This window comes from Rattus norvegicus, chromosome 4, assembly GCF_021556685.1.
Source record: "Rattus norvegicus strain SHRSP/BbbUtx chromosome 4, alternate assembly SHRSP_T2T, whole genome shotgun sequence".
Taxonomy (NCBI): Eukaryota; Metazoa; Chordata; class Mammalia; order Rodentia; family Muridae; genus Rattus; species Rattus norvegicus.
The window spans coordinates 129,349,342-129,376,219 of NC_141537.1; the positions used below are offsets into that span (position 1 = coordinate 129,349,342).

Here is a 26,878-nt window from a genome sequence, read left to right on the forward strand (position 1 = left end):
TATGGACTCCTAGCACTATGCAGGTCCAGGCAACCTTCCAGTATGAATGCTAGCTTAACAGGTAGAAAACAATGTGAATATTGCACCATATAAATTCTAAACTCATATCTCCTCTCCCCAAAAGTTCATGTTCACTCTTGCAAGTCTAAGTTTTCCAGAGTAAGTTCTGCCACACAACAGGCATAGGTTATATTTCCCCAAACAAAATCATCTTCTGATCAGAAGACTCGGATTCTTGATCTAAGCGGTTCAACAAGCTCTCTGTGCTCTAACCTACAGCACCAAATTGAATCACTTTCTGAAAAGAGTTAATGGGTTGGAAAGAGAGTTCTCAAGAAAAGTGTCCAAGACCTGGGATATTTGTGGTTATGTGGCACAAAGATCTCAGCCTCCTCTACGGAGATGCCCTTTCTTTTTACTTGAGTTAGATTTATGGTCTCTAAAGAAAGCTTTCACTCAGGAAAAGCAGCCATGAATAACCTGACCAGGCCAGCACAGCATACAGCTGATTCTCCAGTTGCCAGCAAACACAGAAACTATGGCTGAGTCAACCATTTAAAGGATTTTCAAGGAGGAAATTTTTCTGAACCTAAGTATGTTGGTTGGGCTTGGGTTAAAAGGAAAGAGAGATTTGGAGAATAACCCAGATGTGTTTTCTGTCTAGTACAGAGTCATTTCCTATATTCTTTTGAACCAGGATCAGAGCTAGAACCACAGTTATAAAAACCATTTGGACATCCAGAATGCAAATGGCCGGGTTCCTCTTTCGGAGTGCCTGCAATGTCTACTGTAAGAGCTAAGAGTATGTATAATTCGGCCACAGTCACCTGAGCTTAAGAAAAAGAACAAGGAGACACAACTTTTACCAATAGGTAAAAGCATTTTTTTAAAAAGGCAGACATGCAAGCCTCACTTAAGAAATGAATATTAGAGTGGTATTTTAGATAACTTTCTCTTGCTGTGATAAAGCACAATGACCAAAAGCAATGTGGGAAGAGCTTATGTCAGGTTATATCTCACATTGGAGTCCATCACTGAAGGAAGTCAGGGGAGGAACCTGAGGCAGGAACCTGGAGGTAGGAACCTGGAGGCAGGGACTGAATCAGCAAAGGGCATGTATGGCAACTGCTCACTGGTTTGCTGAATGGAACCTTTCAGCGTGGTGGTGGAGGCGTCTATATCAATCACTAGTCAAGAAGCTAAGCCATTGGCTTGCCTACAGGCCACTCTTTCGGAGGTATTATCTCAATTTAGACTTCCACTTCCTTGATATGTTTAGGTTTCTGTCAAACTGACAAAACCCAACCAGAATTAATGGACTTTTAAGAAATGGGAGCTTGAAAGATAACTCAATATATATAAGTGCTTACCATAAAAACATGAAAACCTGAGTTCAATCCCTAAAACACAAGGACAAAGCTAAATGTGGTGGCACGTCCGCAATCGCCACTGACCTAGGGCGAGCTAGGAGGAGCCTAACTGGAAGCTTGTGTGTCAGCCAGCCTGGAGATCACAACACAGTGGCAGAAATGAGAGAGATCCTGCCTCAAAACAAGGTAGAAGGGGAAAATCGATTTCTGGAACTTGTTCTCTGATCTTCACTTCTACACTATGGCCACATAACCACAAATATCCCAATTCTTAGATACTTTTCTTGAGAACTCTTTCCAACCAATTAACTCTTTTCAGAAAGTGATTATGTCAAAACAAAAAGAAATATTCTGGTAACAAAAATGGCTTCCAAAATTAAAAGATACTCGCTTCCAAGGAAAAACACTTGTTATTCACAAAGTAGTATCTGTAAGTGGTCAGTTTTAATTGTCAATTTGACCCACTTAGAATCACCAGGGAAGAAAAGCCTCAATGAGGGACTGTCTGCATTGGGTTGACCTACTGGTGCATGTATGATGAACTATCTTAGTTAATTGGTATGAGAAGACCCAGACCACTGTGGGTAGCGTCATTCCTCAGGCAGTGGGTACTGAACTTTGAGTGGAAAAATGAAGTTGAGTAAACAACCAGTATGTTTCCACTCATTTCTCTCTGCTCCTGACTGTGGATGCAAGGTGACTAGCTGTTTGGGGCTCCTGCCTTGATTTCCCCATGGTGATGGGCAATAACCTAGAAGTGTAAGCTGAAAAACGATTTTCTCTAAGTTCCTTCCTTTTCTGTCAGAGTATTTTATCACAGCAACAGAAATGAAACCGTAACACTATATTTTATTTGTATGAGAGCTACACTGGTACAGATTAAGAATATTTATTGGCTCATTCCTTGTGAAGAGTATTGTCCAATCATCTCAGGCTTATGTCACCCTGATGAATGTGAGCATGAGTATTCCATCACCATTAGCTGGGGAATTGATATAGAGAACACCCATAGAACTGGAAACTTGGTGAAGGACCCATTTATTAATCTATAAACTGGCAGTCTATCTGTCTATCCCCACAACATAATGGCCTCCACAGGCTAACTGTTCCTAAGAAAAGAAAAACAATTACTTCTATGGGTAATTTCTTCTTCTTTATTCATGACTGACATCAATTAAAAAAAAAAGCTAAGCAGACAGAGCCAAAACTTAGGGCTGCACAGATTCACATTTCACAGCACAGAGAAATGAAGATAAATTTAGTTAATAGCAAAACCCACTGTTTCTGTAAATAACAACTCTAATGCAAGATGAAGGTGGGCTGTGACTGTCCACACAGCTGCTCAGATAAACCAGTTAGAGCGCTCAGAGCTCGGGAAACAATGTCTTGATAGGAACTCCTATTAAAACACCGAGCAGATGAATACCTGGCAAGGGAGAGTGAAAATCATGCATACTAAAAACCTCAGCTGCTTACAGACCACTTCTACATCGGAGTTTCTGCCAAGATTATTATTGTATGTATGTATGGCATGTAAGATATGCATGGCTGCACGTGTGGTGGGAACTGGCACCAGCAACAGGCATGTAGAGGCCAGAGGAGGACATCAGACTCTTCCTCTATGGTCCTCTGCCTTATTCTCTTGATACCAAACCTTCCACTAAACCTGAGGTTCATCATTTTGGGAAGGCTGGCTGTCTGGTAAGCTGTTGGGCTTTGTCAGTCTCTACCCCTTCAGTGCTGGGGTCACAGGAACATACAAACTGCCTTGCTTGACTTTTGTACAGATGGTGAAGCTTCAGGCTCAGGTACTTAGGCTTGCACAGGTCAGAGGTCATCTCAGAAACTCCTATATTTAAATTATTTTTAAAGGATTAAAAAAATATACACATGGGGTTGGGGATTTAGCTCAGTGGTAGAGCACTTGCCTAGGAAGCGCAAGGCCCTGGGTTCGGTCCCCAGCTCCGAAAAAAAGAACCAAAAAACAAAACAAAACAAAACAAAACAAAAAAACCATACACATAGAATTGTACTGATTTATATTTTAAACGTGTGTGTGTATGTGTGCGTGTGTGTGTGTGTGAGAGAGAGAGAGGGAGAGAGAGAAAGGGAGAGAGAGAGAGAGAGGGAGAGAGAGAGAGAGAGAGAGAGAGAGAGAGAGAGAGAGAGAGAGAATGCATATGTGCTTGCACAAGCTCATGTATGTCAGAAGACAACTTTAGGGAGTGAGTTCTTTCCTTTCACCATTATGGGTTCTGGGGATTGAACTCAAATTGTTATGCTTGGCAGCAAGCGCTTTTACCCACTGAGCTATCTCTTCAGCCCATATTATTGTATTTATAATAAATCTCATAGGTACTTTTTGTGAAATTTAGTTTAATGACAAATCTCTTAGTAACAACCAGTTTTCTATGCAATCCCTAAAATTCCTTCATTGCTCATGGAAATAAAATAATCTCTTATACCAAGCCCAAGTCCAGAGTCTTAAACGGACTCTGCCACTGATGTTATACTGCCTAGGATCCTATGTTTAAACTTACTAACAGAATGTGAAACAAATCACAGTAATCACGGAGGCCAATGCTCCATTTTAATGGGCGTGCGGGTCTTTTGAAATGCTCAGTCAGGACTCACGCCTGCTAATACTTAGCACCAGAAGGAAAGGAAACCATAGAACCCAGGCTACTCTTTTAGCATCAAATGTTACTATCATAAAAAAAGCATCCTCTGCTGAAGACAATACTCTGAAATGACTTATATCACTGTCAACTTTGCTGTAACTTGTTGTGTAGAAGTCTGATTGATCTATTTACTTAGCTGTTCAGCAAATGTCACCATAGTGTGTCTGGAGTAAATTATGCTGGTAAAGTATTCCCCACAGTCCGCTACATACAACACAGCTCTTCCCATCTTAGGATCAAATGCAAGCAGTCACATCTTCTTCTACAATGGTCAACTTTTACAGCCTTCAGCCAAATTCTCCAGCTGTGAGACTGCTTTTGACAAAAGTGGAGGGAGCAGAGGCGGTGCTGAGTGAGCAAATTCCTGAGTGCATGTGCACTGTGAACAAGGCACAGCCATGACCAGGACCCAGGCTTTCCCCATATAGGTTTGAAATTGGCAAAGCCTTCTTCTGCTGGTCATTAGGATTTATTGATGATTACTCAATGTGAACAAAAGCTAGCAACCGTCGCTTCCTTCTGGATGCTTACAGCAGGGAATGCTAGGCTGTAGAGGGCTCCTGGAGACTGCCTCTGCCTCCTGTGTAGTGTACAGTAAATGTGCTGGGCTCATGGTGCAGAACGTGTGGCTCCATCAGCAAACACTATCCATCTGACTCTGGTATTTTTATTCGTTCTCTCTCTCTCTCTCTCTCTCTCTCTCTCTCTCTCTCTCTCTCTCTCTCTCTGTATGACTGTCTGTCCTTGCTTCTCCATCCCAATCAGGTAACCACTTCTCTCCATTTCATTTCAGATTTCAGGATGGGAGAAAGCCCCAAATCCCAAACCTCACCATCATCATTATCAATACATCCTTAAGTAAACAGGCTTCTCTACACCCTGGGCTGAGTGAACTGCTATTTTACTAGCCCCCAAAATTAGGAAAAAAAAATCCCTGTATTATGAAGGCTAAACCCTTTTGAACTGGAATACTTAAAGCAATGCTGTTTTTCAGCTCAACCCTCTATATAACAGATGAGGGTCACAAGCTTCGTGACAATAAGAAAAAAGATAACCAGTCTTAAAATTATCGGCACTGACAACTACATTGCTGTCATCAGCATTTGTTTTCTTCAGGTCTTTTGGGAGAAGGCTAACATAACAGTTAAGGATCTGAAACGACTGCTCTTTAACTGTCTGCATCTATAACCAAGTTAAAGGCAGAAAAAGGCAAACAAGCCAAATGCTGTGTTATCTCTGGTCTTGTCCATTATGAACGACAGAGGATACCCTGCCTCGTGAAGCGAGCTTCCCAGCACCGAAAGGGCTTCACTTGGTTTCTTAGTTACAAATGACACCTAAGGAAGGCCAAGTACAAGGTGGCTTATATCCTCACTTCAGTGTAATGAGTGATGGGCACAATAAAAACAAACCTCTGTGGCTTCCCAGCAGGCCTGCAGGAAGACCTGGGCAACATGGAGACGGGCCTGAGACCTGCTCTCTAAGAGAAAACATGGCTCTGTGGGTCGGGTAGAGGGGACTTAACTTCGGTAGCCTCACATATATCGCAATGACTTCAGTATTCTGCTTTGTTAAACAAACTATGCATTGAGCTGTTACTATTCAATGACATCATACACTACAGGATGGCACCACACCCAAGACAACCCAGGAAGGAGGAAACAAGCTAACTCTACAGCTTCCAAGTGGTTTCTGCAAGAACTGAGCAGCACTGACGATGGACACTGATACACACATACACACACACACACACACACACACACACACACACACACACATGCACACCTTAACTATACACATACAACCTGCTCAGTCCTCTTAGTGTTGCTTTTATGTATATGATTTCAGATCAATTTTTATTGCATAGGCAGGCAGGCTCACATTCCTGGGGAATTCTCTTACCCTCAGCATTCTTTAGTTGCTTGTAAGTTACTATTTATGGGTGGGGTCCTCTGAGATCATCCCTTTTCATGTTAGCATGTCTACTGGTGGTGTACTTTTTCAGGTCTTGCTTAGGCAGCCATGTTGTTTAGGTATCATGAATAAAGCTTCCCTGTCATTTCTAAAAACATCTCATAGCAGATTTCCTGTCCTATAGTCCTCTCCTGAGTGTGTGCATGTATGTGTGTGTGTGCGCGTGTATGTGTGTGTGTGTTTGTGTGTGTGTGTGGTGTGATGTGTGTGTGTTTGTGTTTGTGTGGTGTGAGTGTGTGTGAGTGTGTATGAGTGTGTTTGTGTGTGAGTGTGTGTGTATATGTGTGTGAGTGTGTGTGTGTGTTCCTTCTGTGTCCTTATTCCAAGATGTTGCCGTAGCCTTAGGTGAAGGAGCTGTGTTGGAGATGAACCAACGGTGGCTACGCACCCTAGGGTCAGAGTTCCCTGAATTTTGGCCAGCTGTGGTTTTCTGTAATGGTCTCTTGTCTCCAACAGGTAGTTTTAGTGGCTATTTTATTTCTTTAGAAGTAGAAACATACTGGACTGACAGAGATACAATGCCCTGAAGGACTCTTACCTCTGTACGATAACTGTGAAGGTCATGTCTAAGTTCTCACTTCAGATACAGCAGTTGAGGGCATCTCCAGATTCTTACTTGTTTTGCCTAGCTCATGTCTTCTCTAATGTCAGTTTCTGCCACACACTGTGATTGGTTAAGTGTACTTTCACACTGTGTCATCTAAATGTACCCAACATTTCTTGTCATCTGGTCAGAAGATAGTGATTTCTGCCTAGGCTGCTCTGAGGTGAGCGGTGCTGCTCTGGTTCTCACTCTTGGTTAGAAAGACCATCTCCCTGGATGGGTGGGACGCCCTCAAGTTGCAGGAGCATCTTCTGAGGGCATCAGTGAGTTAACTGAACTGCAGGTTGCTCATGCTCAGCTAAAGAGTAGGTTCCCGGCCTCTGGGTTCCCGTGGGGGAGGGCCCAGGAGCGGCAGGACCCCTGCGCCTGAGACACCGCCAGAACCTAAAGGGACTGACCGGATAAACAGTTCTCTGCACCCAAATCCCGTGGGAGGGAGAGCTAAACCTTCAGAGAGGCAGACACGCCTGGGAAACCAGAAGAGACTGCACTCTGCACACATCTCGGACCCCAGAGGAAAACACCAAACGCCATCTGGAACCCTGGTGCACAGAGGCTCCAGGAAAGGGCGGCGCAGATCTTCCTGGTTGCTGCCACCGCTGAGAGCTCGTAGGCAGCACCCCACGAGCAGACTTGAGCCTCAGGACCACAGGTAAGACCAACTTTATTGCTGCAAGTGACCTGCCTGGTGAACAACAGACACAGGCCCACAGGAACAGCTGAAGACCTGTAGATAGGAAAAACTACACGCCCGAAAGCAGAACACTCTGTCCCCATAACTGGCTGAAAGAAAACAGGAAAACAGGTCTACAGCACTCCTGACACACAGGCTTATAGGACAGTCTAGCCACTGTCAGAAATAGCAGAACAAAGTAACACTAGAGATAATCTGATGGCAAGAGGCAAGCGCAGGAACCCAAGCAACAGAAACCAAGACTACATGGCATCATCAGAGCCCAATTCTCCCACCAAAACAAACACAGAATATGCAAACACACCAGAAAAGCAAGATCTAGTTTCAAAATCATATTTGATCATGATGCTGGAGGACTTCAAGAAAGACGTGAAGAACTCCCTTAGAGAACAAGTAGAAGCCTACAGAGAGGAATCGCAAAAATCCCTGAAAGAATTCCAGGAAATCATAGATAAACAGTAGAAGCCCATAGAGAGGAGTCACAAAAAACCCTGAAAGAATTCCATGAAAACACAATCAAACAGTTGAAGGAATTAAAAATGGAAATAGAAGCAATCAAGAGAGAACACATGGAAACAACCCTGGATATAGAAAACCAAAAGAAGAGACAAGGAGCTGTAGATACGAGCTTCACCAACAGAATACAAGAGATGGAAGAGAGAATCTCAGGAGCAGAAGACTCCATAGAAATCATTGACTCAACTGTCAAAGATAATGTAAAGCGGAAAAAGCTACTGGTCCAAAACATACAGGAAATCCAGGACTCAATGAGAAGATCAAACCTAAGGATAATAGGTATAGAAGAGAGTGAAGACGCCCAGCTCAAAGGACCAGTAAATATCTTCAACAAAATCATAGAAGAAAACTTCCCTAACCTAAAAAAAGAGATACCCATAGGCATACAAGAAGCCTACAGAACTCTAAGTAGATTGGACCAGAAAAGAAACACCTCCCGTCACATAATAGTCAAAACACCAAACACACAAAATAAAGAAAGAATATTAAAAGCAGTAAGGGAAAAAGGTCAAGTAACATATAAAGGCAGACATATCAGAATTACACCAGACTTTTCGCCAGAAACTATGAAAGCCAGAAGATCCTGGACAGATTTCACACAGACCCTAAGAGAACACAAATGCCAGCCCAGGTTACTGTATCCTGCAAAACTCTCAATTAACATAGATGGAGAAACCAAGATATTCCATGACAAAACCAAATATACACAATATCTTTCCACAAATCCAGGACTACAAAGGATAATAAATGGTAAAGCCCAACATAAGGAGGCAAGCTATACCCTAGAAGAAGCAAGAAACTAATCGTCTTGGCAACAAAACAAAGGGAAGAAAAGCACACAAACATAACCTTACATCCAAATATGAGTATAACAAGAAGCAATAATTACTATTCCTTAATATCTCTCAACATCAATGGCCTCAACTCCCCAATAAAAAGACATAGATTAACAAACTGGATACACAACGAGGACCCTGCATTCTGCTGCCTACAGGAAACACACCTCAGAGACAAAGACAGACACTACCTCAGAGTGAAAGGCTGGAAAACAACTTTCCAAGCAAATGGTCGGAAGAAGCAAGCTGGAGTAGCCATTCTAATATCAAATAAAATCAATTTTCAACTAAAAGTCATCAAAAAAGATAAGGAAGGACACTTCATATTCATCAAAGGAAAAATCCACCAAGATGAACTCTCAATCCTAAATATCTATGCCCCGAATACAAGGGCACCTACACATGTAAAAGAAACCTTACTAAAGCTCAAAGCACACATTGCACCTCACACAATAATAGTAGGAGATTTCAAAACCCCACTCTCATCAATGGACAGGTCATGGAAACAGAAATTAAACAGTGATGTCAACAGACTAAGAGAAGTCATGAGCCAAATGGACTTAACGGATATTTATAGAACATTCTACCCTAAAGCAAAAGGATATACCTTCTTCTCAGCTCCTCATGGTACTTCCTCCAAAATTGACCATATAATTGGTCAAAAAATGGGCCTCAACAGGTACAGAAAGATAGAAATAATCCCATGCGTGCTATCGGACCACCACGGCCTAAAACTGGTCTTCAATAACAATAAGGGAAGAATGCCCACATATACGTGGAAATTGAACAATGCTCTACTCAATGATAACCTGGTCAAGGAAGAAATAAAGAAAGAAATTAAAGACTTTTTAGAATTTAATGAAAATGAAGGTACAACATACCCAAACTTATGGGACACAATGAAAGCTGTGCTAAGAGGAAAACTCATAGCGCTGAGTGCCTGAAGAAAGAAACAGGAAAGAGCATATGTCAGCAGCTTGACAGCACACCTAAAAGCTCTAGAACAAAAAGAAGCAAATACACCCAGGAGGAGTAGAAGGCAGGAAATAATCAAACTCAGAGCTGAAATCAACCAAGTAGAAACAAAAAGGACCATAGAAAGAATCAACAGAACCAAAAGTTGGTTCTTTGAGAAAATCAACAAGATAGATAAACCCTTAGCCAGACTAACGTGAGGACACAGAGAGTGTATCCAAATTAACAAAATCAGAAATGAAACGGGAGACATAACTACAGATTCAGAGGAAATTCAAAAAATCATCAGATCTTACTATAAAAACCTATATTCAACAAAACTTGAAAATCTGCAGGAAATGGACAATTTCCTAGACAGATACCAGGTACCGAAGTTAAATCAGGAACAGATAACCCAGTTAAACAACCCCATAACTCCTAAGGAAATAGAAGCAGTCATTAAAGGTCTCCCAACCAAAAAGAGCCCAGGTCCAGATGGGTTTAGTGCAGAATTCTATCAAACCTTCATAGAAGACCTCATACCAATATTATCCAAACTATTCCACAAAATTGAAACAGATGGAGCACTATCGAAATCCTTCTACGAAGCCACAATTACTCTTATACCTAAACCACACAAAGACACAACAAAGAAAGAGAACTTCAGACCAATTTCCCTTATGAATATCGACGCAAAAATACTCAATAAAATTCTGGCAAACCGAATCCAAGAGCACATCAAAACAATCATCCACCATGACCAAGTAGGCTTCATCCCAGGCATGCAGGGATGGTTTAATATACGGAAAACCATCAACGTGATCCATTATATAAACAAACTGAAAGAACAGAACCACATGATCATTTCATTAGATGCTGAGAAAGCATTTGACAAAATTCAACACCCCTTCATGATAAAAGTCCTGGAAAGAATAGGAATTCAAGGCCCATACCTAAACATAGTAAAAGCCATATACAGCAAACCAGTTGCTAACATTAAACTAAATGGAGAGAAACTTGAAGCAATCCCACTAAAATCAGGGACGAGGCTGTCCACTCTCTCCCTACTTATTCAATATAGTTCTTGAAATTCTAGCCAGAGCAATCAGATAACAAAAGGAGGTCAAGGGGATACAGATCGGAAAAGAAGAAGTCAAAATATCACTATTTGCAGATGATATGATAGTATATTTAAGTGTTCCCAAAAGTTCCACCAGAGAACTACTAAAGCTGATAGACAACTTCAGCAAAGTGGCTGGGTATAAAATTAACTCAAATAAATCAGTAGCCTTCCTCTACACAAAAGAGAAACAAGCCGAGAAAGAAATTAGGGAAACGACACCCTTCATAATAGACCCAAATAATATAAAGTGTGACTTTAACCAAGCAAGTAAAAGATTTGTACAATAAAAACTTCAAGACTCTGAAGAAAGAAATTGAAGAAGTCCTCAGAAGATGGAAAGATCTCCCATGCTCATGGATTGGCAGGATTAATATAGTAAAAATGGCCATTTTACCAAAAGCGATCTACAGATTCAATGCAATCCCCATCAAAATACCAATAAAATTCTTCAAAGAGTTAGACAGAACAATTTGCAAATTCATCTGGAATAACAAAAAACCCAAGATTGCTAAAACTATCTTCAACAATAAAAGGACTTCGGGGGAATCACTATCCCTGAACTCAAGCAGTATTACAGAGCAATAGTGATAAAAACTGCATGGTATTGGTACAGAGACAAACAGATAGATCAATGGAAGAGAATTGAAGACCCAGAAATGAACCCACACACCTATGGACACTTGATTTTTGACAAAGGAGCCAAAACCATCAAATGGAAAAAAGATAGCATTTTCAGCAAATGGTGCTGGTTCAACTGGAGGTCAACATGTAGAAGAATGCAGATCGATCCATGCTTATCACCCTGTACAAAGCTTAAATCCAAGTGGATCAAGGACCTCCACATCAAATCAGATACACTCAAACTAATAGAAGAAAAACTAGGGAAGCATCTGGAACACATGGGCACTGGAAAAAATTTCCTGAACAAATCATCAATGCTCTAAGATCAAGAATCGACAAATGGGATCTCATAAAACTGCAAAGCTTCTGTAAGGCAAAGGACACTGTGGTTAGGACAAAACGGCAACCAACAGATTGGGAAAAGATCTTTACCAATCCTACAACAGATAGAGGCCTTATATCCAAAATATACAAAGAACTCAGGGAGACAAATAACCCTATTAAAAAATGGGGTTCAGAGCTAAACAAACAATTCACAGCTGAGGAATGCCGAATGGCTGAGAAACACCTAAAGAAATGTTCAACATCTTTAGTCAAAAGGGAAATGCAAATCAAAACAACCCTGAGATTTCACCTCACACCAGTGAGAATGGCTAAGATCAAAAACTCAGGTGACAGCAGATGCTGGCGAGGATGCGGAGAAAGAGGAACACTCCTCCATTGTTGGTGGGGTTGCAGACTGGTACAACCATTCTGGAAATCAGTCTGGAGGTTCCTCAGAAAATTGGACATTGAACTGCCTGAGGATCCAGCTATACCTCTCTTGGGCATATACCCAAAAGATGCCCCAACATATAAAAAAGACACGTGCTCCACTATGTTCATTGCAGCCTTATTTATATTAGGCAGAAGCTGGAAAGAACCCAGATGCCCTTCAACAGAGGAATGGATACAGAAAATGTGGTACATCTACACAATGGAATATTACTCAGCTATCAAAAACAATGACTTTATGAAATTTGTAGGCAAATGGTTGGAACTGGAAAATATCATCCTGAGTGAGCTAACCCAATCACAGAAAGACATACATGGTATGCACTCATTGATAAGTGGCTATTAGCCCAAATGCTTGAATTACCCTAGATGCCTAGAACAAATGAAACTCAAGACGGATGATCAAAATGTGAATGCTTCACTCCTTCTTTAAAAGGGGAACAAGAATACCCTTGGCAGGGAATAGAGAGGCAAAGATTAAAACAGACACAGAAGGAACACCCATTCAGAGCCTGCCCCACATGTGGCCCATACATATACAGCCATCCAATTAGACAAGATGGATGAAGCAAAGAAGTGCAGGCCGACAGGAGCCGGATGTAGATCTCTCCCGAGAGTCACAGCCAGAATACAGCAAACACAGAGGCGTATGCCAGCAGCAAACCACTGAACTGAGAATAGGACCCCCCTTGAAGGAATCAGAGAAAGAACTGGAAGAGCTTGAAGGGGCTCGAGACCCCATATGTACAACAATGCCAAGCAACCAGAGCTTCCAGGGACTAAGCCACTACCTAAAGACTATACATGGACTGACCCTGGACTCTGACCCCATAGGTAGCAATGAATATCCTAGTAAGAGCACCAGTGGAAGGGAAGCCCTGGGTCCTGCTAAGACTGAATCCCCAGTGAACTAGATTGTTGGGGGGAGGGCGGCAAGGGGGGGGGAGGATGGGAAGGGGAACACCCATAAAGAAGGGGATGGGGGAGGGGGATGTTTGCCCGGAAACCGGGAAAGGGAATAACACTCAAAATGTATATAAGAAATACTCAATTTAATAAAAAAAAAAAAAGAGTAGGTTCCCAAACGCAGCATGCTCAAGGGTCAGGCAAATGAACAAATAACTAATCAAGTTATGGACTAAGACAACAGAGAACAAATCAGAGAAGGTGTCTTAGTTAGGGTCTACTTGCTGTGAATAGACACCATGACCAATGTAAGTTTTACAAAGGACAACATTTAATTGGAGCTGGCTTACAGGTTCAGAGGTTCAGTCCATTATCATCAAGGTGGGAGTATGGCAGCATCCAGGCAGGCTTGGTGCAGGAGGAGCTTAGTTCTACGTCTTCACTTGAAGGAAGCCAGGAAGAGACTGAGCATCCTCAGGCAGCTAGGAGTAGGGTCTCCAAGCCCACCCCCACAGTGACACACTTCCTCCAGCAAGGTCACGCCTTCTAATAGTGCCACTCCCTGGGCCAAGCATGTGCAAACCATCATAGAAGGCATGTCATCTGTGGTACTTTGAATGACAGTGAAGACCCAAAGTTTCATATATTTGAATGCCTGGGTAGAACTGTGTGTGGGGGATTAGGAAGTGTGGCCCTTTAGGAGGTTGTCAAAGGGATTGTGCTTTCAGGTTTTAAAGGTCAAGCCACTCCCACTTTCCTTGTGCTTGCTCTCTCTGTCCTCCCACCCCCTTCCCTCCCAGCCTCCTCCTTGCCTCCTGCCTCCGGCTTATGGATCAGATGTAAGTTCTTAGCTACTGCTCCAGCACCATGTCTGCCACCACGGCTCTCCACTATGGCGGTCATGGACTCATTCTCTGGAACTGAAAGCTTCTATAAACTGCCCTGGTCAGTGTCTTTTCACTGATCTAGAAAGGTTACCAAGACAACATCCAAATGCTACATGGGAATAAAAACCTTGTTCTTTCCACTTTTCAAAACCAGAAATCTATCTTAAAAACAAAGTCTACTAGACAAAGCACGAGTGAACGACATGTGCCTTCAGGGTTTTGTGTGTGTAAGCCTTCCACTTACACAGAGCTACTGGTGTCCTAGGGGAGCATTCTATACCCATACACCTGTGCTCATGCTGTCACCACTCTCCTCAGGCTTGGACCTTACTTCTACCTCAAGGGATTTCCTAGGTTAGGAAGTGGGGCTGAGGAGTTACAGAGCATGAGCTCACACATGACAGAAGTAATTCTAATGCCAAAGGTAGCTGTTAACACTCTCTGCTGAGTCATTAGATTCCATGTACTTTTCTAAGTGGTTTCTGTACTGTTTTTATGTATTAACTTAAATCTCACTTTATTATTTTTTACAGAGAGCATATAGAATAGAATATCCGGTGATCCAAGGTCACACTGCCTGGTTGCAAAGCTATGGCATCCGGTTATTTTATCCCACATTCCTTCACCATAATACCTCCAGTCATTCAACTAGTCGCAATTCCTTAGTACGGCCTAAATAGTGCTTTCTGTATATTCAAATACAATGGTTAAACTTGAGACAAATGTGATAGTTTCAAATATGCTCCCAGATTCTCAGTGGCCCTCCCATAAAAGTGTGGTGTTTAATTTCTCTTCTCTAGTAGGAACATGGTTAGGACATATGATGTGCTTGTCATGAGCAGAACTGATGGAGGTGGCACCCAGTCAGCTTTACGCCCGGCTGTAAGAAGTCCCCAAGTTGAACCCACTCACTTTGAGGGAAACGATAGTCGGGTCTTGAGGGCACTACACAGAATTCTCCTTAGCAAACAACTGAATCCTCTCATCAACTGCCAAGTGAGTCATCTTGGAAGCAGACCCTTCAGCTCCAAACAGACAAAATTTTCAGATGAGGCAAAACCTGGCTGGTTTCTTCCATGACCTCCTAAGAAAGCCAGAAGCAGAGACAACAAGCAATTCAAGGTTAAGTCGTTGATTTGGATGGGCAGAGTATAGTCTTTTAAGTAAGAGTTTAAGTGGTTCTTTCAAGAGAATATAGATAGGACTTGATACTATGGTACCTGGTCAAGAAAGAGTGTTATCACTTATGAATGCCTTTGAAAGTTGAAAAGGACCCCGTGTTGTGTTGATATGCACTAAACTGCACACGCTAGTGTTGCTGGGTATCTGCCATTTTGTAACAGGATGGTTTTCTTAAAGACTTGTGGGAAACTCCACTGTGGTGCTGCTCTGGCTCATGTTGGTCACTTCATCTGCTCTTCTGTTTAAACGGAATCATGGACAAACAATGTAAGAGAATTTGGTATTAGTGTCTTATTTCCTTTAGAATAATAACTGGAATATTTTCTGTAAAGATTGGCTACCCATGCCTTGCCTTTTCCAGTCCAACAAGTATTAAGTGTATACTGCAGAATTCTAAAGACTCGCTTATTTACTCTTATGTGTGTGTGTGTATTAGTTTTCATGAACTCTTCATGTACGTGTGTGTGTGTGTGTGTGTGTGTGTGTGTGTGTATTAGTCTTCATGGACTCTTCATGTACGTGTGTGTGTGTGTATTAGTTTTCATGGACTCTTCATGTACGTGTGTGTGTGTGTGTGTATGTGTATTAGTTTTCATGGACTCTTCATGTATGTGTGTGTGTGTATTAGTTTTCATGGACTCTTCATGTATGTGTGTGTGTATTAGTTTTCATGGACTCTTCATGTACGTGTGTGTGTGTGTGTATTAGTTTTCATGGACTCTTCATGTACGTGTGTGTGTGTGTGTGTATTAGTCTTCATGGACTCTTCATGTACATTGTGTGTGTGTGTGTGTGTGTGTCTGTGTATTAGTTTTCATGGACTCTTCATGTACGTGTGTGTGTGTGTATTAGTTTTCATGGACTCTTCATGTACATGTGTGTGTGTATGTGTATTAGTTTTCATGGACTCTTCATGTGTGTGTGTGTGTGTGTGTATTAGTTTTCATGGACTCTTCATGTACATTGTGTATGTGTGTATTAGTTTTCATGGACTCTTCATGTACGTGTGTGTGTGTGCGTGTGTCTGTGTATGTGTATTAGTTTTCATGGACTCTTCATGTATGTGTGTGTGTATTAATTTTCATGGACTCTTCATGTACGTGTGTGTGTGTGTGTGTATTAGTCTTCATGGACTCTTCATGTACATTGTGTGTGTGTACGTGTGTGTGTGTGTGTGCGCATTAGTTTTCATGGACTCTTCATGTACGTGTGTGTGTATTAGTTTTCATGGACTCTTCATGTACATTGTGTGTGTGTGTGTATTAGTTTTCATGGACTCTTCATGTACATGTATGTGTGTATTAGTTTTCATGGACTCTTCATGTATGTGTGTGTGTGTATTAGTTTTCATGGACTCTTCATGTACGTGTGTGTGTGTGTATTAGCTTTCATGGACTCTTCATGTACGTGTGTGTGTGTATTAGTTTTCATGGACTCTTCATGTATGTGTGTGTGTATTAGTTTTCATGGACTCTTCATGTACGTGTGTGTGTGTGTGTATTAGTTTTCATGGACTCTTCATGTACGTGTGTGTGTGTGTATTAGTCTTCATGGACTCTTCATGTACATTGTGTGTGTGTGTGTGTGTGTGTGTGTGTGTGTGTATTAGTTTTCATGGACTCTTCATGTACGTGTGTGTGTGTATTAGTTTTCATGGACTCTTCATGTACATGTGTGTGTGTGTATGTGTATTAGTTTTCATGGACTCTTCATGTGTGTGTGTGTGTGTGTGTATTAGTTTTCATGGACTTTTCATGTACATTGTGTATGTGTGTATTAGTTTTCATGGACTCTTCATGTACATGTGTGTGTGTGTGCGTGTGTCTGTGTATGTGTATTAGTTTTCATGGACTCTTCATGTATGTGTGTGTGTATTAGTCTTCATGGACTCTTCATGTACGTGTGTGTGTGTGTGTGTGTGTATTAGTCTTCATGGACTCTTCATGTACATTGTGTGTGTGTACGTGTGTGTGTGTGTGTGCGCATTAGTTTTCATGGACTCTTCATGTACGTGTGTGTGTGTATTAGTTTTTATGGACTCTTCATGTACATTGTGTGTGTGTGTGTGTATTAGTCTTCATGGACTCTTCATGTACGTGTGTGTGTGTGTATTAGTTTTCATGGACTCTTCATGTACGTGTGTGTGTGTGTGTATGTGTATTAGTTTTCATGGACTCTTCATGTATGTGTGTGTGTGTATTAGTTTTCATGGACTCTTCATGTATGTGTGTGTGTATTAGTTTTCATGGACTCTTCATGTACGTGTGTGTGTGTGTGTATTAGTTTTCATGGACTCTTCATGTACGTGTGTGTGTGTGTGTATGTGTATTAGTTTTCATGGACTCTTCATGTATGTGTGTGTGTGTATTAGTTTTCATGGACTCTTCATGTACGTGTGTGTGTGTGTGTATTAGCTTTCATGGACTCTTCATGTACGTGTGTGTGTGTATTAGTTTTCATGGACTCTTCATGTATGTGTGTGTGTATTAGTTTTCATGGACTCTTCATGTACGTGTGTGTGTGTATTAGTTTTCATGGACTCTTCATGTACGTGTGTGTGTGTGTGTGTGTATTAGTCTTCATGGACTCTTCATGTACATTGTGTGTGTGTGTGTGTGTGTATTAGTTTTCATGGACTCTTCACGTACGTGTGTGTGTGTATTAGTTTTCATGGACTCTTCATGTACATGTGTGTGTGTGTATGTGTATTAGTTTTCATGGACTCTTCATGTGTGTGTGTGTGTGTGTGTATTAGTTTTCATGGACTCTTCATGTACATTGTGTATGTGTGTATTAGTTTTCAAGGACTCTTCATGTACGTGTGTGTGTGTGCGTGTCTGTGTATGTGTATTAGTTTTCATGGACTCTTCATGTATGTGTGTGTGTATTAATTTTCATGGACTCTTCATGTACATGTGTGTGTGTGTGTGTGTGTGTGTATTAGTCTTCATGGACTCTTCATGTACATTGTGTGTGTGTACGTGTGTGTGTGTGTGCGCGCATTAGTTTTCATGGACTCTTCATGTACGTGTGTGTGTGTATTAGTTTTCATGGACTCTTCATGTACATTGTGTGTGTGTGTATGTATTAGTTTTCATGGACTCTTCATGTACGTGTGTGTGTATATTAGTTTTCATGGACTCTTCATGTACGTGTGTGTGTGTGTGTGTGTGTGTGTGTGTGTGTATGTGTATTAGTTTTCATGGACTCTTAATGTATGTGTGTGTGTATTAGTTTTCATGGACTCTTCATGTACATGTGTGTGTGTGTGTGTATGTATTAGTTTTCATGGACTCTGTGTGTGTGTGTGTGTGTGTGTATTAGTTTTCATGGACTCTTGATGTACATTGTGTGTGTGTGTGTGTGTGTGTGTAGGAGTCTTCAGAGTGCACTGACTGGGCCCTTCATGTACATTGTGTGTGTGTGTGTGTGTGTGTGTGTGTGTGTGTGTGTGTATGTGTGTGTGTATTAGTCTTCATGGACTCTTCATGTACATTGTGTGTGGGTAGGAGTCTTCAGAGTGCACTGACCGGGCCCTTGGAATGGGACTTACGGGTGCCTTCTTGGTGCTGATCCCCGAGTCTGCTTACTCTACAGAGCCGTCTCACCAGCTCTCCACCTTTAAAGACTGCAGACGATAATCTAAGCTTCTGAAGTGTGTTGATAATCTGGAGCTACTCATACAAAGTCTAATAACTTTCATGATGACATCAATCTCAACCTCCTCCCCCAGAAATTATCATCATGTTATTCTATGTGAATTCCCCCTAAATTTTTAAAGCATGTTATAGTGAGACCCAATCACAGAAGCTAATTGTGACCGGCATCCACTAGAGGCCAGTGTAATTCAGTGCACAGGAAAAATGCACTACCAGTCCCTGCAGGTGAAGCGACATCATTTCTTCTATTTAAAAATGAAGCGCTGGGATTGGGGATTTAGCTCAGTGGTAGAGCGCTTACCTAGGAAGCACAAGGCCCTGGGTTCGGTCCCCAGCTCCAAAAGAAAGAACCAAAAAAAAAAAAAAAAATGAAGCGCTTATGAATAGGAAGGGGAGAAATAATGAAGACACTTTTTGATTCTCTGAAGAGTAAGTTCCAAAGAATAAGAAAGATGAACTAAGAAAGGACTAATCATGAAAACCAGGAGTGAAAATTTCTTGTTTAAAAAAAAAAAAGCACAGTCTTAACTCTTCGATGCTCTACCAATAACGCATCGATTTTCAGGACACTTAGTGCATTTGTTAACCTTTGCCACAGTGTTTTGCTTGGCGGTACACTAGAAATAATTTGAGAAGCAAAATGCTGAAAAGTACCAGAGCGATCTCATTTTGGGACAGTTACCACTTCTCCTGTCAAACAAGGACAAGGGCTTTGCAAAGGGAGAGGAAAAATGGTACGTTTGCAATTTCCTTCCCTTAAACAATTTATTCCTAACAAGTTCCAAACGTTTGTCTCAAACATAGAATAATGCATATAAATGTACCCAGCAGCACACTCAGTGTAAAGCACATTCCTAATAACAGTGGGCATGCTGCTCACGGTTCTTTTGAACAAGGAACTGAACAAGTCTCTCAAAACTAAAAATAGGAAAAGAAATGAAAATCTAATTTTCCCTTTTTTTTTTCAGTACTGGGGGAAATCTGATGTTTGAGTAAGGCTTAGATAATAATAGTTGGGAGGATTCTGAGGTTATTTCATTCTGTAAGAGCAAAGGCTGAGTAATTTAACACAAAACTCACAGCTGTGTAGACTTCCAATCCCCTTTGAGGAGAAAGGCACTTTACATAGTGTGGGAATGCTAAGGATATGGGTGAAATCAAGGAATGTTAGCACTGACATGGTGTGAGAGGTCGGACTGCTAACATCCGAAACTTGTCTTCTTTGCAAATGGCCCCTTCCACTGGTCAGACTGTAACCACTCAGAGTTGCCCTTTATCTTCATACTCAGAACCCTCTTGCCATGCACAAGGAAGTACTTGGTTAAAAAGAAGAGGCAGCCTACATACAGAGATACACGGAGGAGCTATAACAGTCTACCCATGCAGTAGGTTGATTATGACCTTTGAAAGTGGTCACTGTGCCACTCCCAAGAAGTGTGGATTGGTTAGCTTCCTTGGTCCTTAGTTCCTGCACCTTTTAGATGGAGAGAAGAGCCTGCTCTCTACAGGGCTGGCTCCGGAATTCAGTACGATGAAGCAGAGCAGACGCTAACCGTTGGCTATCACTGCCGCACAGTGTCTGCTTGAGGAGTCACTTGTTCTTTAACAAACTCTTATGAACTCCGATGACCACTACTTTTTACAGACAGAAGACTGGGCCACAGAGGTAAAGCAGGTCACAAGGCCCACAGTCACTTAATGACCAAAGAGGCACACAGAGGTCTGCCTACAAATGCTTTCATTGTTATTGCAAGCTAGATTGATAACTGCTGCTATGACCTCCTAGTCCATGTGACAGCTATGGTGGCCCTAATTTTCCTTTCTTTGAATACAGTTGGTGCCAAAGCTAACTCTAAGAGTCATCCCTTCAAAGCCATGGGCGAGACACTGGGGATGTAGCTCTCAGATCCAACAGAAGCAGGAGAATCAGATGTTCAAGGCAACCCTTGGCTACAAGGTGACTAGCCTGGTCTACATGATACCCTGTCCCAAACAAACACTAGAGCTGTGGGAGAGCATGGGTCCCTGAGTTGGAGAAGACTTCTAGAATAACAAACCTCTCTCTGCTTTCCAGAAGCCATCCTTCCTGGCCTGGTGGCCCTTGGTAATTGGAGCCCACATCTGACTAACTGCTGCCTCTGGAGAGATGGGATAATCGTTTACAAATCGATCCTTACAGCATAGCAATACACAACCTGGACTCACTATGGAACTCATGCTTATAAAAGGCAGTGAGGAAAAAACTTATCTAGTTGGGAAGACTGTGTAGGGGAAATGCATCCTCTATAGCATTTAAAATAGCTGTGTACTGTCAAACAAGTTATGGACTAAAAGTCTCCACATAAACACCAGAAGAGAATGCTACCATATGCCACTTAAGGCTGCCTTTGGGTGGCTACTGCCCCATTCTGTAGAAGTATGTGTGAGTGCTAACTGTCCCCTATCTCCAAGGACAAACTATGTGCATACCCAGCAACTAGCATGCTGCTGACAACAGAAAATGCCATGCAAGGAAGGGGACAGGCATTTTATGTCCTGCAAGTTAACCAAGGATTCGGTGTTCTATAATTTATTCTATGTTGTTTAGAAGAAAAATTAAGACATCTCAAGAGCTCTTATCCTCAATTTCCTGAAGAGTTAGCCACACCACACAGCAACCTGGACGTGCAGGCCAGCGTCTTTTCCTGACAGCCAGGTTTTCTACTTAGAATTCCCTCTGGACAGGATCTTGTGCTTGCTCATTAGACGGGAGCAGAGAATGTGGTCTGCAGTGGACATGTGAGACCGACTATCTGACTCTGCCGTTGATTCTGAGACACTGAGACCAAACCAGGAGCCTCAGAATAACCCTGCGCTCCTCCAGCTGTGAAAGTCCCCGTGGAGATGCTTTAACGTAGCTAACGAGGTCACAAGAAACATATCACATCAAAACTTAGCGGGTCTTCATTTCAAGTTTCACATCTTGTGATGGATGTTAATAGGAAGAAAATCCTTGTTGACCCACAATTTGTGCCAGTAGTCAGGGACTGTGCTCCACATCGTCAGCTAAGTCTCAGAACAAGCAAAGCAGTCTGTGATAACTTAGAGATGGTGACTGAGACAGTTCAGAGTAGATGGGAAACAGCAGGAAAAGGAACTAGATCTAGATTAACCACCACAGAGGGAACTATAGGCAGAGAGTAAGACTCCCTGAGACAGCTGGAAATACTGTTACAGCCACCAAGGAGCCAACTTGTCTGAATGACAGAGTACTTACTTGAGGTTCTGAATTCAGAAAAGGACACAGCAATTGAATGAAGTCTGAGATCATAATCAGTGTAAGGCCGGGACATAAAACAGGGAGGTGATAGATTGGTGCCCCTTGAGTACAATGTGTTGACCCGTTGTTCATGATTTCCTTTAGTAGTGCGACACCTTGTGATCATTATATGTGAGAAGGTAAAGTCTAGAACAATGCTTTCTGAAAACCATTTTGACCCACTATTAGCAAATTATAATTTTTATCCAACTTCAGGGAACATGAGGGCACAAGTGATGAGGGAGTGAGCGGTTGACACAGTGGAGGTGAGTGAGGAGAGTGAGATTCTCTTCTTACTCAGAGGCCCCTGTACTACAAAGTCAAACTGAAGGCCTTTCCATGTAAATGCCTACTGAGGGGTGAAAGGATTCCACACTGGCTGCTACTGACTCGTAAGATGGATGTCCTAGAGCTGCTATTAATATAGTTCAGCCCAACTTGAGACCCATGGGCAAGACCAATCCCTAACACCATTAATGATTCTCTGTTATGCTTGCAGACATCTAGCATAACTGTCCTCTGAGATGCTCCACCCAGCAGCCAATGGAAAGAGAGCAGAGACCAACAGCTAAACATTAGATGGCAGAACTCGGGGAGTCTTGTAGAAGGGTTGGGGATGGGGCTTGAGGGACCCAAAGAGGATTGGACTCCACAGGAAGACAAACAGAATAAATTAATCTGGACTCCCGGGAACTCCAAGAGTCCAAACCACCAATCAAAGAGCAAGTGGCTGGGCCTAGGCCCCCACACACATTTAGTAGACATGCAGCTTGGTTTTCATGTGGGTCCCCCAACAACTGACTTACCTGACTCTGTTGCTTGCCTTTGGATCCCATTTCCCAAACTGGGCTACCTTGCCTAGCCTCAGTGGGAGAACACAGGCCTAGTCCTGCTGTGACTTGATATACCAGGGTGGGCTGATACCCAGGGGGGCCTCCCTCTTCTCAGAGGAGAAAGGAATGGAGGTGGGGGAAGGGGCTGTGTAAGGAGGATACCAGGAGAGATGGTGGCTGTGATTGGGATGTAAATTCAATAAATAAATAAATAAATAAATAAATAAATAAATAAATAAATAAATAGGGAAGATGTATATAGCTAGGGTCCTTTATCTATATCAATCAGCAATCCTGCTAAGGCAAGGGATTGCTAAAAAAGCAAAGAAGCATGCATATATACCTTATGTGTATATAGGCCGACACACATTTATTCCCAATTCTAAAAACAGTGCTATCTGAGAGCTCCAGACAGAGCTAATGGGAACTATAAGGATTGGTCCTTCTGTACAACAGCAATCTCAGCTTTACCCCAGGCGCGTGTGTCAGTCATGACTTGGGTAACTTCTTTTTCTTTCTTTCTTTTTTTTCCCTCCCTCTTTATTAAATTGGGTATTTCTTATTTACATTTCAATTGTTATTCCCTTTCCCGGTTTCCAGTCTAACATCCCCCTAACCCCTTCCCCTCCCCTTCTATATGGCTGTTCCCCTCCCCACCCTCCCCCCATTACCGCCCTCCCCCCAACAATCACGTTCACTGGGGGTTCAGTCTTGGCAGGACCAAGGGCTTCCCCTTCCACTGCTGCCCCAACAAGGCTATTCATTGCTACCTATGCAGTTGGAGCACAGGGTCAGTCCATGTATAGTCTTTTGGTAGTGGCTTAGTCCCTGGAAGGTCTGGTTGGTTGGCATTGTTGTTCTTGGGTAAACTTCTAAGGGCATCTTCTAAGGGCGTCACATATTATGTTGAGCACACTATTGGGATTCTATCCTAACAAAAAGTTCACTGTCAATGTCAGAGGGCATTGAGGTGAGAAAGTTGTCTTCTGTCCTACAGCTGCCTAATGTCCAATTAGAAATGCCAATCTATGACTATGGGAGCTGCTAGCCCTTAACTCCTGTCCACTATAAAACAGGTCTTACCACACTTGAGTCCCACCATTTTGGTATATTAGGGGACCCTCAGATAAACTGAAGTACAAGGTCAGGATCCCACATGCTTATCACATTGTATTTTCAGACACATGCATGCATGCACACATACAAAGAAACAAGTACACCAAACACTTGACCTGTAGTCAAGTGGGTGACTGGAGTTCCCATCTCCCTACCCCTCACCTAGTGCTTCTGAGAACTGCCTCGAGGTCTCACACACATCATACTCACACTTCATCATGAGCTATGCTCAGTCCCCAACTGTAGCCTTCTCTTGTCCTGGACTCATTCCCTCATCTCTGACATGCTCATCTGCATTCCTCACTAGGAAATCCTGGGAAAGACACTAAAAGGCACAACAGAATGTGCATTAGACTATCTGCACTGACAGCTGCCTTTACTCTTCTGTAGCAACTCTTTACTGCCAAGAACAGGAAAGCCGACAAAGAAGTATTTGCTAGGAAAATAGTCTTGCACCTATCTTTACATATCTACATCAACTTTAGCTTTTATGGAGAAATGAAAATTGAGAATAAGAGTTAGCATTGAAAATGGTTGAATTTAGCGGTTCTCAACCTGTGGGTCATGACTCCTTGGAGTCAAATGACCCTTTCATAAGGGTCACCTAAGAGCATCAGAAAACACAGATATTTATATTACAATTTATAACATTGGCAAAATTACAGTTATAAAGTACCAACAAAAGTACTTTTTTGGTTGGGACGGTCATCACAATATGAGGAACAGAATTAAAGGATCAAGCATTAGGAAGACTGAGAATCATTGCTTTAATTAGAAGATGAAGGTGCTGTCAGAAGAAACAAGTTTTATTTTATTTTTTACATAATCTGGACTAAAGAAATAATTAAAATAATCTATTTAAAAGGCTGTTTTGCATTATGTTGAGGAGCCAGATAAACAAAATCTTAGGGTAAAAACAATAAAGATCTGCATGCTACCCAGCCTAGGCCTCCTTCGAAATTGGGAATAAGTTTCCTCATGTCCAGCAAGAAAATGCAAAACAGGAATGAGAGACTATAGCTCACCCTGGCTCTCAGAGGCTAAGTTTCTAAGCATCCTACCATAGCACCAGGGAACACCTACATATGTTAGCATCTAAGAATCAAGCATTCAATAGAATTTAGCTAAAAGTACCGATCTTTATGCTGCTATGTTTGGACAGGACAATTAAGGGCCAGACAGACTTATAGCCCATTATAAACCTGACTTAGTGAGCAACACAAAAGTTCAAAAGTGCACCACACATCTGCAGGGATGGATGGGTTCTATGGTTTGTTTTCTTTGTTCTTGACCTTTAAGAATTGGTTCAGTAATAAGAGCAAATGAGGTTTCACTTATAAACCAACCAACCAACCAATGAGTGTCCTTTCAGGAACTCTTGTCATTGGGAAAATATAGACCACCAGCCTGGAATAGTCTTTTAATTTACATACCCTATAATCCCGAAATCGCTATAATGTCTAGTGAGGGGAGAATTGAGCCCACTGAAAAAGGAAGCTGGGTTGGAGTGGAGATAAAGCCCAGAACATCTTTCTCTCTAGCCTGATGATCACTTTGATGCCTTTATTACTGTTCGCACAGTCTCAAGGATTCCATGTCATTACCCATCCCCATTATCCCCCTGGGGATGGGCTACAGTTAGCACTGTCCCTCCCAAATAAGGATGATGTCTTGAAACTGCTGCTCTCTGCAGCCACTCACTGCCTTCAGCTAATACAAGTGCTTTGGAATGTCTAAGATGAAGTTTTAAGATGCCCCGGGATGGACATATTGGCTTTACTACACATTGCTATATGGCTGTGGGCAAGTTAGGAGTGGCTTCTTTGTCCCCCTTTACTTGACTGTGAAATAAAAAACAGCGCTACCGTGATGTGCACTCACCCACAGAAGTGCAAGAGCTAGCACATAACCGGAGCTCAACAACTCCTGATCACTGCTGTTCCCTCCCAGCACCCTCATCACTAGTGCTGCAGATGGATGACTCCAGATGAGCCACCCCAGGACCCAGGAAAGTAAAGATACAGAAAGGAAGGCGCTCTCTTGACCTCCGTGATTTAGACACTTCACACCCAGTGGGATACCTTGGTTCCCATGATAGTTTTTCTCCAACCTTCTTCTCAGTGCTCTTTCCCAGTGGACCACCAGCCTGAAAGACTATTCCTTTCTTCCAACCAACACATCTCCTGCCTTCACTCTGCTCACTCACTGTACCCTAAAGCAAGGTCTTGGCCCAAATTACCTTCTCCCTCACTTTAGCCAGAGAATCATTAAATCATTAAAGTATCTTCTGGTTTCAAACTCCCTGATATGAGATTACTATGATGTATGGCTTTCTAACTAGCTCATGAATTCATTTTATCTTTCTAATTATACAGAGTTTACTATTGCCATTTGATGCTGTCATCTTGCATTTAGCACCATTCTGGGAACATAAAACAAGATCTAGTTCATATCAGTGGACCCACTTCATCTTCTTCATTATCCCAGGAATTAATGACCTTTGCTAAGTGTGATAGTTAATTTTATGTGTTAGCTTGACTGACAGAGGGATGCTCAGTTATCTGGTACATTTCCGGGGTGTGTGTGAGGGTCCTTCGGGAGGAGAGTGGCATCTGCTCTAGCCACCATAAAGTTGATCACCCAAAGCAACCTGGGTGGGGAATCAGACAACCCTATGAGGACAGAAAATTTAAAAGGTAGAGGTATAAATACTGCCCTGTCTGACTGTTCACTAAGGAATCCAGTCTTATGTTCCTGTCACTTCAGATGCCATGTAAGCCCTTCCGAGGTTCTGCTCACAGCTCACCCCACACTACCAGATTTCTAAGTCCCCAGCCTGCAGACAGTGTG

General features: G+C 42.2%; 1 protein-coding gene across 1 annotated transcript in view; it reads right to left on the reverse strand.

Moving 5' to 3' along the window:
* Positions 1-26,878, reverse strand: part of Suclg2 (succinate-CoA ligase GDP-forming subunit beta) — a 259,106-nt gene that overhangs the window by 35,594 nt on the left and 196,634 nt on the right.